Below are 15,394 nucleotides of genomic sequence, written 5' to 3'. Positions count from 1 at the left end.
TTATTCAGTTATGTAGACATTTCAGATATCCAGTTATTACAGTTTATTCAGTTCAGTATATGTAATGTTATGTTTATTTCAACTATTGCAAAATCATGGTAAAAACAGTATTTTAGAAATATTAGTTATTTATATATAGTATCAGACCCCGATGGACCATATTCAATAGCAGTGCATGCTACCGTAGATATATTCAGTTCAGAGTGCAACCCCTATTCAGATAATAGGTGGTATTCAGAAGTCGATCGTGCCTATGTTGTGGACAGGCTCCCCATCAAATATGGTTAAGGGGGCCGATCTGACTGTCAGAGTTCAGTTGACTTCTCCTGGTTGGCCAATCAGGTTAGGTGTAATGACCCAGAATTAAAATAACTAGAAAATATAATGAATAAAATGGATTAAAGGAAAATAAGGGGAAGAAAGGAAAATTTTTTAAGAAAATAACAGGCCTCGTCGATGAATGTCCTATATTTTATTGATGAGTGTCCTACTAAGCTTGTCGACGAAATCGGTTTGTCGTCGACGAAGGAATCCCGAGAGAGTATATTTAGAACTCTGAATTTTGTCCACGAAGGTATCTTCTCGTCGACGAAGTCTCTATAGAGCCTCGTCGACGAATAGATGTGTCTCGTCGACAAAGCCCTGCCTATAAATAAAGAGTTCTTTATTTTCAGCGTGAATTACACGAACTCTCTCTCTCTAAAACAAAGCTCCAACCTTCTCTCTTCAATTTCAGGCCGATTTTGACCCGGTTTGATGATCTGGAATCACCACGAGGTTCGTAGGATCATTCTCTTCAAGGCTGTAAGAGCTGATCATTGGATTCTGAGGTTTGAGAAACATCCCAAAATTAGGGTAAGTTATTTTGGGATTTTCTTAAGGAATGTTGTTATTTGGAGCCTAGGAAATAGTAAATAAGTATTTTATTTAAGATTTAAGTTAACTGGAATTAATTTTAATTAAGTTAGGATTTTTGGATTCAGGGTCCAGGTGAACGTTGTAGGTATCAGTTCGGGGATCCTACAGGCGTAGTTTGAAAGTCAGGTAAGGGAGAAATTTATATATTAAATCAGGTTTTTTTTTTTTTTTTCATGAATTTAAATGGATTATGTATATATGTTTATATGTGGGTTTAAAATGTCAGCCATGAAATTTATGTTTTCTGAGCCTAGGATTGTTATATAGTTATGCATATGTGAAAGTAAACGAATGAAAGTGAAAGATATTTTCTGAGAAATTAAGTAAGAAATAAAATGTATTTTCAGTATATCGATGTTAATTATGGGTTGGATTATTTTGTAAGAAATGTATATGAATTTTATTGCTAAAACTGTGTGGCATAAGATTCTGAGCAAATATATGTTAGATATAAGAGATGCAGGTTAAGTAAGTAAAGCTTTATGAATAAAATATGATATAGACAATGTCGCTTGTGTATGTAAAATGTAACCATGTAAATGTAAGACAGCTGAAAGACAGCCATGTTACCAGATTCTAGTGCATTTCTATGTGGAAACTAACCGTAGCAAATTCTAGCGCATTTCTATATGGAAACTAACAAATGATGGCTAAAGACCAATTGTAGTACGAAGTAATGAAATGAAATGTTATGCAATGAAATGACAATGGAATGACAATGTAATGAAATGAAATGTGAAACGTGAATAATACAAATGGGAAAGAGTCACTTAAAGTGAAACGAAATGCAAAGTTAAGCTATGAACATGAATGAATGTGTATGAATGTATAATGACAAAAAAGAATGATATATTATGATATTAGAAGTATTTATGTATGTAGAACATGTTATGATTGGGCGAGGCAAACTCTTCGCCCGAGGGCTTGCTGAGTAAGGCGAGTGCACTAGTAGCTTCAAATGTGGCAGTAGTTGCATAACGTATTAAGGCAGAGGGAACCTACTTGTATGGGCGGGTAGATTTCCCTATCGTTAGGGCCTTTTCTGGTAAACTATTGTTGAATGTGTGAGTACGAGATTATCTAGCACTTGAGGGCTTACTGAGTAAGGTGAGTGCCCTGGTATGCTTTAGTCGTGACCTTATGGTTACCTAAGCATCAGAGCAGAGGAGTGCTACTTGTATGGGCGGGTAATCACCCCTATCCTTGGGTAATCTCGTGGGCTAAATCCTTGCATGTGTTTGATTAGGTTTAGAAAATGATTTCAATGTTACGTGATGATTTGCAAATGAAATTAAAATGATGTCTATTTACCTCATGTTGGCCACACGCTATTTAATATGTATGTTTTTTCCCTTACTGAGATGTGTCTCACCCGAATATGAATGTTTCTTTTTCAGGACATCCTCGAGGTTGGGCTTAGGAGCTTGAGGGTATTTTTAGCATTTTTGAGGACTATATAAGAAATAGGGTATATATTGATACTTTCGAGATGTAAATATTTATGTTTTATGTTTTAAGTCTGTGGAGAAAAGAATGTTTGTGGGCATACTGGAATATTATGGAATTATGTATTTATGGAAATGCAAGCGATGGTTGGATTTTATGGATTTATAGGTAGAAAATAGAAAACTCTGGTATTACGGTATTATGGTATATGTTGTATGGAGATTATATTTATGTTTTCTGCTATGTATGTTATGGATTATGATTTATGAGGATATTATCATGTAATGCACCGGAACCGGGTTTATGGGTTCAGGTCGTTACATTAGGTCCCACCTTCGGGCCGCACAACCCTATCATGAGGGCTTAATTCATGACTTCAGTTATCCATCCAAGGAATTTTCACAGTTATTATTTATACATATTATGATCAGATTTATAGATGACAGTAATACTTATAAGTATTATCAGTATTATGAATAGAAAATACTGAAAAATTAGTTTATGTTAAGTTACAGAAGCATGTTTTATATGATAATAGGTATACATGTTTTCTCAGTTTGTTATATATGGTATATTATTTTAGATCAAATTTTCCAAGTATATGACTCACTTGCTACACCTTAGTAATAGCATGTTTCTTCTTACTGAGTGTCGCCTTATCCCATTTAACTTATATTTTTTAAGTGATCCAGCGAGGTGGGTAGATCAGGCTCGTAGATGGAGGGGTTTCAGTGCTGCCTATTGTTAGAGTGAGCATTTTAGGGAAGGTTTTTCCTTGTATAGTTCTAGTCTCATATGAAGTATATTTTGAGAGATACAGTTGTGTATTTATACTGTAGGAGTATGTTAGCACTCTGGTATTGTATTGTTTATATATGGTTTCAGTTGTATAGATTCAGCTTCTCGCTGCTTAGATTGATGGTTTTATATTAATTAGAAAATAACGGAGCAGTGGAATTTCATAGTATTTATTAGTAGTAGTAGTAGTAGTAGTAGTAGTAGTAGTAGTAGTAATAATAATAATAATAATAATAATAATAATAATAATAATAATAATAATAATAATAATAATTTAGCAAGTCGTTACAATTTGGTATAAGAGCCTAGGTTGTTAGGTTCTGTAAACTTTAGAATGCAATAGAAGCAATACCAGAGTATAGGAAATGATTTGAGGGTTGTTCTGTATTCTGGGTACAAGATTTTCTGTGGTGGTTTTTGTGTTTTTCCTAGGGTGATGATTTCAAGAAAACCATAGTAAACTATCGTCGGGTCGTGTGTCTAGGTTGTAGAACTGGATTATGAGTTAAGATTGGGGAGAGTAGCTAATTATAAATTTAGGATTTGAGTAGAATGAAATAGATAGGGTTGGTGCAGGAGATAAGGTTCTTAAGTGTGTTCTTGTTTTCAAGATGGACCTAGGAAGCAGTGGCACGAATGCTGGAGGATACAAGTTAGGAACTTCCAGCATGGGTGGTGATACAGATGCAGTACTGCGCAGCATCACCCAGCAGGTGATGGCTGAGATGGCCAGGAGCTTAGGGGAGTGTAGCTACATAATTGAGCAATTTACATGGATGAAGCCCCTATTCTTTGCTAGAGGAGATGACCCAATTGTAGCTGAAAATTGGGTCCAGGACATCGAAGAGACGTTGGCAGTGCTTCCATGTTCAGATGAGAAAAAGGTAATATTTGCAGGATTTAAACTGATAGGAGAGGTGAAGTGCTGGTGGAGATTAACGCGACTGATAGAGGAGCAGAGGTCGGTTCCAGTACCAGTGACATTGGACTGATTCAAGGAGCTTTTCTTCGAGTGATATTTCCCTTCTACCGTTCGGAGCACGAAAGCAGCAGAGTTTATGCATTTGTTACAGGGGCATATGACCGTATCCTAGTACGCAGCTAGGTTTATCAAGTTGTCGCATTTTGCTCCACATCTAGCACTTGATGAAGAGAAAAAAGGCAAGAAAGTTTGAAGAGGGACTGAGGCAGAACTTGTTTGAGTAGGTGATTGGTTTTACGGCTCAAACATTTACGGAGGTTATAGACAGAGCTGCGACTATTGAGAGTGGTATACAGAAGGGTATAGCAGCTCAGAGTCAGAGGAAGAGGCCTGCGCCTCAGGATTTTTAGGCTGGCTCCAGTAGGGGTTCATGGAGAGGAGGTCGTGATAGGGGAGATCAACGGCAGATGACAGGACCTCACGGAATCAAGTTATGCCGACTTTCCTAGTATGTCAGACGTGTCGAAGATGTCATTTGAAGGAGTGCCGGGTAGGGAGAGATGTGTGCTATCGCTGTGGGAGACCCGGCCACATGGCACGTGCATGCCCAGGTTTGCCAGACTAGGTCCTAGCTCCCAGGCCCTATCGGGGAGGTTATCAGGTGGCTCAGGGAGGTCAGCAGAGGAATGTGGCCTTGGTGAGAGTTTACGCATTGACGTTATTTGATGCTGAGGCTGCCATGGATGTGGTGACATGTACTTTTACTGTTTTATCATATCCAGTTATTGTTTTATTTGACTCAGGTGCTACACATTCATTTGTCTCTGCATCCTACGTTAAATTATCTGGAAGTGAGACCCAGTCATTAGATATAGAATTGTCAGTAGCTACACCATCAGGGTCAGTGATACGGTGTCAGAGGGTGCTCAGAGGTTATCCAATAGAAATTTAGGGGAGAGTGCTACTAGTAGACTTGATTGTGTTTGAGATATGTGGGTTTGATGTAATACTGGGTAGGGATTGGTTGGCAATTAATCACGCTAGTATTGATTGACATTAGAAGGAAGTAATTTTCAGACCTTTGGTGAGCAAGAATTCAGGTTTGTTGGCTCTCGTGTACGTGCTCCTTTGCAAATAGTATCAGCTATACAGGCAAGCCGACTACTCCGGGATAGAAGTCAGGGGTTTGTGGCTTTTGTAAAGGAAGTATCAAAGAATGAATTGAAGCTTGACAGTACCCCGGTCATATGAGAATTCCAGATGTTTTTCCATAGGAGCTACTAGGGTTGCCACCCGAACGCGAGGTGGATTTTTCTGTAGATTTACCTCCAAGTATAGCATCAATTTCTAAGGTTCCTTATCGTATGGCTCCAGTTGAATTAGGAGAATTGAAGAATCAGTTGGAAGACTTACTGGATAAGGGATTTATACGACCCAGTGTATCGCCATGGGGAGCTCCAGTGTTGTTTGTAAAGAAGAAGGATAGGTATTTGAAGATGTGTAATGATTACGGGAAAATAAACAAGGTTACTATTAAGAATAAATATCCTCTACCCTATATCAACGATCTATTTGATTAGCTCCAGGGTACATGGGTGTATTCCAAGATCGACCTCAAATTAGGTTATCATCAGGTGAGAGTAAAGGCAGAGGACGTTGCAAAGACAACCTTCAGGACCAGGTATGAGCACTATGAATTTCTCGTTATGCCTTTTGGTTTGACGAATGCCCCAGCTGTGTTCATGGATTTGATGAATAGAGTTTTTCACCAGTATCTAGATCATTTTGTGGTGGTTTTTATTGATGATATACTGGTATAGTCGAAGAATTCTGAGGATCATGAGGTGCATTTAAGGCATGTACTGCAGACACTTAGGGAAGAGAAACTCTATGCCAAGTTTAGTAAGTGTGAGTTTTGGCTTGAGCAAGTTGCGTTTTTGGGTCATGTGATTTCGGGAGACGGTATTTTAGTGGATCCTAGCAAGATTGATGGGGTGGTTAATTGGGCCAAGTCAAAAAATGTGCAAGAAGTCAAAAGTTTCTTAGGACTGGCGAGTTATTACCGTCGGTTTGTTGAGGGGTTTTCAGTTTTGTCAAGGCCTTTCACACGTTTGACTAGGAAGAATGTCAGGTTTGTGTGAGATGAAGGATGCGAGCAGAGTTTTTAGGAATTAAAGTAGCGGCTCGTCACTACACCAGTACTGACGATTCCATCAGGAGGTGATGGGTATGTGATTTATAGTGACGCGTTTTGAAAGGGCTCTATTGTGTACTGATGCAACATGATAGGGTGGTAGCTTATGCTTCCACGCAGTTGAAAGAATATGAAAAGAACTACCCTACTCAGGATATGGAATTGGCTGTGGTAGTACACGCATTAAAGATCTGGAGACATTACTTATATGGTGAGAGGTGTGAATTTTTTTTTTTATCATAAGAAATTAAAGTATTTCTTTACACAAAAAAAGTTGAATATGCGCTAGAGAAGGTGGTTAGAACTCATCAAGGATTACGATTGCACCATCAATTACCACTCGGGTAAAGAGAATGTGGTGGCTGATGCTTTGAGCTATAAATCAGAAGATACAACAATTAGCAGCAATAGTTCAGCACCCAATTCAGATAAACTTGGAAAGGCTCGACGTGGAATTAGTAACAAATGATCCTCAAGCGATTATTGCCAGTCTGGTTGTGTTAGAAAGGGTGTATTCCCAAGAAGGGGGGTGAATTGGAATTTTAAACTTTCTTCCTCGGTTCAACTACTCCTACATTCAGTATTACACAAACCTAGGGTCTTTCTATGCAATTCCAAATGCGTATATAAAGATGATGTGGAAATTAAATCAAATGCATAATTCACACCATAACATACATGTGCGGTAATATAAAGTACATAAATATAAACAAGACACACGATATATTATCGGGGTTCGGCCAACTGTGCCTACGTCCCCGCCTCTAGCTTGCAAGCCAGAGGATTCCACTAATAGCTCACTTAAGGGTGGAGCAACACCGATTACAACCAGGTCAAATTAACACAGGGCTGACCTTTACCTTAACTAGGTCAATTAGCGGGGCTGACCTCAGCCTACACGCCTTAACAGGACGACGTACCTAGCTTTCCTAATTGGGTCTGAGCCAATCCGGGACTATTCTAGGGCTAGTCTCCCTCTTTAGGCCCATGTTTGGAAAAACAAAAAATTTGTATATAATCAAATGGTACAGTGATTGTGCTTTCGTGTAAAGCAGATATGTACCCAAATACGCGCAATTACAGACACCACAAATGATATAATATGTAAGCTCAATGTGGTCTAGATGGTTCAACTCTCAAAGGTATTTTCTATCAGTGTAATGCGCACGTGAGAGTGTCAAACAAACAATCTTTGTATCACAAGATATGTTCAATATAATAGTTCAAACAAAGATACTAGCCAGACAATATGTATATTTCAATGAGCAGGTTTCCTCAATCATATGATGCTCTAGTAATATATATGTTCGGTTTGCAAAAGATATTCAATCTTTGTATTCAGCAAAGGATATGTGAGTTGATGAATATTGCAATAAAGATTTCATCACACAAACAAATATCTCTTCAAATGTTTTTCAAGATAAAAGCACAATAGATATTTGAAAATGATTTTGAAAATATTTTGCAAACAAAATACTATACGATTTTCTCAGGATATTGCAATGAAGGTGCAAGCTTAGAAGATCTAACAAAGTCTTCTTAGGATAGACTTATCAACAAAGTCCCCTAAGAATCCTTGGGTTTTGCTCTCAAATAAAGTCGTGTTAAGAAAATAAAACAAGGAGAGCAAACCCTTCCAAACACACACTCAATCTACTTACAAATGATGTAGGCAGTAATAGAATGTAAGCATGAATGAATGAGGCTAAAAAATGAGTAGTACAGACTTTTGGATTTTCAGAGAATTCTCCCTTAATCAAAGTAGCAAATCATTCTAATTTTCTCAAATGATCTTGTATATATAGGCAAAGGAGAAAATATGACCATTGGACCTATTGGGTATTATTAAGAAAGTTTAATGATGTTTAAAGCATTTTAACCCTGTTTAAAAAATATTTAACTGCAGTAAAAATTAGGGCAACCTGAGAGGTTCGGTCGACCAGAACAAGTTCGGTCGACCAAGTCTCATATGCTTCGGCCGACCAGGGGACTTTTGAATTGAAGGCTCGGTCGACTAGGAGAGGGTGATTTCTCAATTTTTTGAGGTTCGGTCAACCAGGCCATTTTGAACTGGCTGGTTAGGTCGACTAGACTGCTGAAATTTCTCCCGAGGACCCTTCGCTCGACTAGGTTGTTGGAGTACAAAAAGGGTCGGTCGACTAAATGGTCAAATTTTTGACCCAGGGAGGTTTCGGTTGACCAGGGCTTTTTGAACTACCTGGTTCGGTCGACTAGGTGGTCAAAATGTTGACCATAGAGGGTTTCGGTCAACCGGGGCTTTTTAAACTATTCTGATTCGGTCGACCAGGGCCTTGGTCAATCAGTTGACCTAGGGAGGTTTTGGTCGACCAAGCCAAAATAAACTGACTATGCTGGTCGATCGAAAGTGCACTATGTGTGCATTTCGGTCCAATCTTGAAGCATACAAACCTTAATGAAGTGCCTAACAAACATATGTGTAAATATGTGTGTCCTAGGGTCACTTGAGGTCCAATTTGAAGACACTAAAAAAGTCCGGTGTCGGTCGACCGAAACCCTAAGGTCTTTCTCAGGTCATTTCTCACTCACGGTTTGTTTGAGCTTATGTATTTATCATGCATGTGATGTGTGTGAGCTTATTACAAACCAAGTGTCCTAATTACTATTACACACCAAATAGATATGAAATCCATTACAAAAGGAGATTTGGTCTTCAACTTCACTTTCTCTTTGTGCCGTCAATATATTTGCTAATGTAGACCTGCACAAGAATTAGATATTCATCAAATACAAGAGTATTTGTCATTATCAAAACCAGGCGTGACCTATAAGGTCAACAGTTTGTACAACGTACACTTTATGAAAAGATTAAAGCTGCGTAGGGGAATGATCCAGAATTGGCAGAAATGATAGCCAGAATACAGGATGGTTAGGGGGAAGAATTCAGTATTTCAAACGATGGGACTTTGAGATTTCGCCCTAGATTATGCGTGCCTGCAGATGATAGCATTAGGGGAATAATTCTAGAGGAGGCTCACAGATCTCTATACACTGTCCACTCTGTCAGTATGAAAATGTATAGGGATCTACGAGCGTATTTCTAGTGGAGTGGCATGAAGAGAGAGATTGTAGAATTTGTGCAGCAATGCTTGATGTGCAAGCAGGTTAAGGCTTAGCATCAGAGGCCGGAAAGATAGTTACAGCCACTTTTCATTCTCGAATGGAAGTGGGACAATATATCCATGGATTTTGTTACTGGTCTACCGCAGGCACCGTATGGTCAGAATGCCATTTGGGTGATTGTTGACGGATTGACAAAGACGACCCATTTTCTGCCCATTAGAGTTAGCTACCCTATAAACAGGTTAGTAGAGATTTACATACAAGATATTGTTTGACCCATGGAGTGCTAGTATCCATAGTCTCAAACCATGATCCACGTTTTACATCGCGGTTCTAGAGGAGCTTGTATGAGGCATTGGGGACTCAGCTAGCATTCAGCACCGCTTTCCATCCTCAGAAAGACGGTCAGACAGAGAGAACGATTCAGGTACTTGAGGATATGTTGCAAGCTTGTGTATTGAATTTTGGGGGTAGCTGGACCTAATATATGCCATTGGTGGAATTTGCCTACAACAACAACTACTAGACTAGCATAGGCATGGCTCTTTATAAAGCACTTTATGGTAGGAGGTGTTGTTCCCCTCTATACTGGAGTGAGTTAGGTGAGAGGTGAGTTTTGGGGCCAGAGATAGTCCAGCAGGCATACGATAAAGTTCGATTCATTCAAGATAGAATCAGTGCAGCATAGAGTCAGCAGAAAAGCTACGTGGATACTTGTCGTCAGGGAACTGGAATTTGAAGTGGGTAATCATATGTTTCTGAAAATAGCACCACTGAAGGGTATCATGAGATTTGAGAAGAAAGGTAAGTTGAGCCCTAGGTTTATTGGCCCATTTGAGATACTTGAGAAAATTGGGTCAGTGGCCTATCAGCTAGCTCTACCACCATCTTTATTCAGGATTCATGATGTGTTTCATGTCTCTATGTTAAGGAAATATGTCCCAGATCCTTCCCATATCATTAGCTATACGTAATTGAAACTTAGTGGTGATCTAGCATACAAAGAAGCTCTAGTGTAGATCTTAGATAGAAAAGAACAAGTATTGCGCAATAAAAAATACCACTAGTAAAAATCCTATGGAAAAATCACGCGGTAGAGGAAGCCTCGTGGGAGCTTGAAGATGAGATCAGAAAAAAATATCCCCACTTGTTTAGTGAATACAATAATGATGTATAATTAAGGTAATAGTAGTTTTATTTTGTTTAGCAGTAGAATTGTAATGTAGTGTATAGGATAGGTAGTATTTTGGTTTTGGGGGAATTTTCTTTCATAATTGTAATCTCCCAGAACTACCTATGTAACCACGGTATTCCTCCGTTATAAGTGAGGTTAGGTAATAAAATAAGTAGACCGTTTTGCCTTTAATGGATGATGAGTTATATAAATAGTAAATTTCGAGGACGAAATTTTATAAGGAGGGGAGAATATAATGACTCGAAGAATAATGGTATTTAAATAATAAAGAGGGAGGGAAATGGAAATAGGAACAGAAGGAGGTAGCAGACTTCGTCGACGAACACTTCGCATCTGTCGACGACGTTCCACTTTGGGTGTAATAACCCAGGAAGTTAAACAGGACTCGTCGATGAATACAAGGGATTCATCAATGAGGATAACATAGGTCTCGTTGATGAGGGTATGTTTCGTTGATGAAAAGATACCAAGAGACTGTAATGACCCGAAAAATAATGGTATTTAAATAATAAAGAGAGAGAAAAATGGAATCAGTAACAGAAGGAGGCAGTACGCGTTTGTCGATGACATTGCATTTTGGAGAATATAATTTCAAGGAATTTCCAGGGTTCGTTGACGAATACAGGGGTTCGTCGGCGAAGGTTCAATAGGACCTCGTCGACGAAGGTGAGCTTCGTCAATGATAAAATACCAAGAGAAGAATGGGCTACTCTGAATTTCGTCGACGAAGGGTAAGGTTCGTCGATGAATTTCCTTAAGGACTCGTCGATGAGATGATGTGGCTCGTCGATGAATCTCGTAGTATAAATAGCCCTAAAATCATTTAAATCACAGGAAATCAGCTATAAACCCTCCTCTCTCTCTCTCTCTCTCTCTCTCCTACGGCTTCTCCCTCTTCTTCGTTCGATTCTGGCCCAGTCAGTCACTGGATCGACGATCTGAGGCCGCCATGACGTTTCTGGTGGAGTTCTCTTCAAGTCTACTGGAACGAATCATTGGTGAAACGAAGTTGGAATTCATCCCAAATCTAGGGTAAGATCTTTTATTCAGTTTTTGGCTTCCTGGAAGTTCTAGGAAATGATGTAGACCAAGAAATATTGATGTTTTGTTATGAGATTTATGGTTTTCAGGGTGATGAGTGGAGAACCCTGCGGGTGTTGGACCCGTTATAGTAGGGGATTTTTAGCAGGAAACAGGTAAGGGAAATATGCTATGCTAGGTTATTTGAGAATGTTTTCAGTATAAAATTATAAATGTTTCACCAGAGTATTGTTCTACAACAGAGATTTATGTAGTTTATCAAATATGATTAATATGTTTTAAAATTACTGTGTGGCTTGAGAATATGTACCTAGTATAGAAACATGCTTTATAGTATTTTTCAGAGATGTATTTTACAGAATATACAGATAGTGAATGTATTTTTCAACAATTATAGAAATATCATGATTATATAGTTTTACAGTACCATGACATATAGATTCATAGTTAATTACAGAAACACAGTTGATATAGAGATACAATTTTCCACAGCATCATGGTTTATATAGTTATTATAGAATCATAGTAAAACAGATAGCTGTATATAGAGGTGTATTATATAGTATCAGACCCTATTGGACCATACAATTATAGAGCACAGTATCGTAGCTACATACAGTTTATAGAGGGCAACCACCTATTCAGATAATACGTGGTATAAAGGTCGATCGCATAGAGCCCACGAGTAGATAGGCTCCCCATTAGATATGGATTGAGGAGGGCTGATCAGACTATGGAGTATAGTGATTTATTCCTGGTTAGCCAGTCAGGGTAAATCCCACCTACGGGCCGCACAACCCTATCATGAGGGGTTAAATCATGACGCACAGTTATCCACAGGAAAGTTTATAGTTATTATTATGTTTATACAGCTTTACAAAAATAGAAAATATATACATATATTAGCAGTATTTTGAATAGAAACCTAAAGTACAGAAATGTTAAGCGAGAGGTAAAAGATGAAGACTATATTTCTAGTATTGTGCTTTACAGATTGAGTGATACATGACTATATAGTAATAGATTTTCTCAGTATTGTAGCTCAATTTCCACACACTAGTAATAGCATATTTCGTCTTGCTGAACTTTGGCTCATCCTAGTGTTGAATTATTTTTTAGGTTAGCCAGTTGGGCGAGTGGACTAGGCTCACAGATAAAGAGGTCATAGTACTGCCCTGTCAAAGAGAGTGAGTATATTTTTGGGAGTATTTTTATATAGCCCTCACCGGTTGAGGATATTGGGGGAATAGTCAAATATGTTTATTTTAGGAAACTTATTAGAACTTTGGTATTGTATATAATTATATATGGATATGTTTATTTGATTTCGGCTTTTTGATGCTTAGGTTAATAATTGGGTTCAATCTAGTATGGTATTAGAGCATGTTAAATATCATAGTATAAGAAAAAAAAACCCCAGTTAAATAGTAGGTCGTTGCAATTTGGTATCAGAGCCTAGGTTGCTAGGTTCTGTAGACTATAGAGTGCAGCAGAAGCAATACCAGAGCATAGGAAAAGGATTTTAGGTTTGTTCGATTGTCTAGATACAAGATTTCTGTGATGGTTTCTTTGTTTTTCCTAGGATGACGATTTCAGGAAAACCATAGTAAACTATTGTCGGGTCGTGTGTTTAGGTGACAGAACTGGATATCGAGTTAAGGTTAAGGAGGGTAATTAATTTTGAGTAGGTACAGGATAGGTTCGTATAGGAGATAAAGTACTTAAGTGTGTTTCTTGTTTTCAGGATGGACCCAGGAAGCAGCGGCACGAATGCTGGGGAGGATAGGCCAGGACTTGATGAAGAGAAGAGGGCGAGGAAGTTTGAAGAGGGACTGAGGCAGAATTTGTTTGAGCAGGTAATTGGTTTCAGGGTTCAGACATTTACAGAGGTTGTAGACAGAGCTGCGATTATTGAGAGTGGCAATTTGACGATCAGCGGAAGAGGCTTGTGCCTCAAGGTTTTCAGTCTAGCTCCAATAGGGGCCCATGGAGAGGAGGTCACGATAGGGGAGACCAAAGGTAGATGGCGGGACCTCGGGGAAATCAAGGTGTGCCGATCATCCTAGTATGTCAAATGTGTGGGATAAGTCATCCGGGGGAGTGCCGGGTAGTAAACAATGTATGCTATCGATGTGGGAGGCCCAACCACATGGCACGTGCATATCCAGGTCCGCCAAACCAGGTCCCAGCTCATACGCCCTATTGGGGAGGACATCAAGAAGCTCAGGGAGGATATTAGGTGCCTCATGGTGGCCAGTAGAGGAATGTGGCCCCAGCACGAGTATACGCTCTAACACTAGGTGATGCAAAGACTACTACGGATGTGGTGACAGGTACATTTACTATTTTATCATATCCAGTTATTGTTCTTTTTGACTCGGGTGCTACTCATTATTTCATTTTTGCATCTTATGTTAAATTATCTGAGAGTGAGACCCAGTCATTAGATATAGCGTTGTCGGTAGCTACACCATCAGGATCAGTGATCAGATGTCAGAGGGTACTTAGGGGCTATCCGATAGAAATTCAGGGGAAAGTACTACCCACAGAATTGATTGTGTTTGATATGTGTGGGTTCGATATAATATTGGGTATGGATTGGTTGGCTGCCAATCATGCTAGCATTGATTGTCGTCAGAAAGAAGTAATTTTAAGACCTTCTGGAGAGCAGGAATTTAGATTTGGTCGTTCACAGGTACGTGCTTCAACGCAGTTGGTATCAGCCGTGAAGGCGAGCAGATTACTCCTGGACGGAGGTAAGGGGTTTATCGCATTTGTGAAAGAAGTAACTGAAAATGAATTGAAGATTGAATGCACCTCAGTTGTACGAGAATTTCCAAATGTTTTTCCAAAGGAATTACCTGGATTGCCTCCTGTGCGAGGTGGATTTTCCTATAGATTTACCTCCAGGGACCACGCCGATTTCTAAGGTTCCTTACCATATGGCTCCAGCTGAATTGGGAGAATTAAAGGAACAGTTGCAAGAATTGCTCAGCAAGGGGTTTATGCGACCCAGTGTATCGCCGTGGAGAGCTCCAATGCTATTTGTAAAGAAGAAAGACGGGTCCATGAGGATGTGTATTGATTACAGGGAAATCAACAAGGTTACTATTAAGAATAAATATCCTCTACCCCGTATAGACGATTTGTTTGATCAACTCCAGGGTACACGAGTATATTCCAAGATTGACCTCAGATCCAGGTATCATCAAGTGAGAGTAAAAGTGGAGGACGTCAATAAGACAGCCTTCAGGACCATGTACGGGCACTATGAATTTATCGTTATGCCGTTTGGTTTAACGAATGCCCCAGCTGTGTTCATGGACTTTATGAACATAGTTTTTCACTAGTATTTAGACCGATTTATAGTAGTTTTTATTGATGATATACTGGTGTACTCGGAGAGTTTTGAGGAGCATGAGATGCATTTGAGGCAGGTGTTGCAGACTCTCAGAGAAGAGAAGTTTTATGCTAAGTTTAGCAAGTGTGAGTTCTGGCTTGAGAAGGTAGCATTTTTAGGCCACGTGATCTCAGGGGACAGTATTTCAGTGGATCCCAGCAAGATCGATGCGGTGGTAAGTTGGGCCAGGCTGAGGAATGTGCAGGAAGTTAGGAGTTTCTTAAGATTGGCAGGTTATTACCGTCATTTTGTTGAGGGGTTTTCGGCTTTGTCAGGACGTCTCACGCATTTGACCAAGAAGAATGCCAGATTTGTGTGGGATGAAGAATGCAAGCAGAGTTTCTAGGAATTCAAGCAGTGGCTCGTCATTGCACTAGT

This window comes from Malania oleifera, chromosome 1 (assembly GCF_029873635.1).
Source record: "Malania oleifera isolate guangnan ecotype guangnan chromosome 1, ASM2987363v1, whole genome shotgun sequence".
Lineage (NCBI taxonomy): Eukaryota > Viridiplantae > Streptophyta > Magnoliopsida > Santalales > Ximeniaceae > Malania > Malania oleifera.
Note: the sequence above shows the minus strand (reverse complement) of the source record.